The sequence below is a fragment of the Bison bison genome, unplaced genomic scaffold (assembly GCF_000754665.1).
Source record: "Bison bison bison isolate TAMUID 2011002044 unplaced genomic scaffold, Bison_UMD1.0 scf7180017857662, whole genome shotgun sequence".
NCBI lineage: Eukaryota > Metazoa > Chordata > Mammalia > Artiodactyla > Bovidae > Bison > Bison bison.
In genome coordinates this window covers 33,006-34,217 of record NW_011488235.1, presented here as the reverse complement: position 1 = coordinate 34,217, position 1,212 = coordinate 33,006, and the positions used below count along the sequence as shown (strand labels likewise).

At 41.3% G+C, this 1,212-nt stretch overlaps 1 protein-coding gene across 1 annotated transcript in view; it reads right to left on the bottom strand.

The window, feature by feature from the left end:
- Positions 1-1,212, bottom strand: part of BEND2 (BEN domain containing 2) — a gene marked incomplete at its 3' end in the record, with an annotated part of 32,554 nt that overhangs the window by 1,732 nt on the left and 29,610 nt on the right. The gene's annotated exons all lie outside the window — the stretch shown is intronic.

The following is a 1,212-nucleotide window of genomic DNA, read 5'->3' as shown; positions in this document are numbered from 1 at the left end:
ATCCACAATAGTTTGTTAAGGTATCTTAATTGTGGAAACTTTTCTTTCCTCCGAAATATATTCCAGTTTTCAATAAAATGGCGTAATAGACTACACATAAATTGTGATGGCTGCCTGGCTCACCATCTGCTTAGCTGTCCTGTCCTCTGATTCTAGCTGAGTCAGGGTCAGAGACCTGTGACCTAAGCTGCCCAAACTGGATTCCCTCTCCTGGGAATCTGAACAATGACAACAGAAAACTAGAACCTAAAAATCATGGAAGATACAGACACAGAGCCCCAGAGATATCAGTGGACCCCAGATGCCATGGTCTCAGGGCTGCTCAGGCTCCTGCCTGTGGCTGTGTGTCCTCTGCTCCTTTTAATCTAGGAACTATTCACCCAGTGATTTTGTTGTGGTGGTATAATTTGACCAGAGTTTGTTTCCATGGTGTACATACAGCCTTATTATAATGGAAAAAATATACTATAAAGATACATTATTTAAATAATTTTGTCTGATCAGATTCATAGGTAATAGTCTACTTAGGGCTGATATGGAGGGCCAGGGAAAGACAGAAAACAGTTTTCCTACCTCAGGTGCCACTAAATTCCAGCATCCTGGGGAAAGGCAATGCAAGGTGTGAGTGCACAGTCACCTACAGAACCCACTCTATTTGACACTAACAAAGCAGGCTATGCCTCCACCACTTAGCTAGCAGTGAGGGCCAGTGTTCTGATGAACGAGATTCATTAATTCATGCAAAAACACTTTATGAAGCATCTACAATGTGCCTGGCACACAGAGAGCAAGACCCCGAACTGCTCCTGGACCATCCAGCTGTAGCTCCTCTTTTACCTGCAGAGAAAGGTGACTAACCTGAGAGAGTTCACACCAGTCAAAGGAATCAGCTGAGAACCACTTTTCAAAGGAAAAATACTAGACTTAGTTTAATGTTAAAAACTATCAGTCTCAGAACTAGGTCTCTATAGTTCATTAACCACAGATATAAGAGATTTAAGTTGTTTAGCTTTCTCATGAAAATTTTCAAACACACATAAAAGTAAACAGAAAAATATAAGCCCCACAAATGTATCACTGAGATTCAACATTTATCAGCAAGAGAATTTTAACACTCACCTAGTGTTTCAGAAGAGACTGCTGTACCATCAGTGGAAGGTTCTTGAATTCCTTCAGGGAAAGCTCTGCTGTTCTGGGGAGAATTCCCATGTT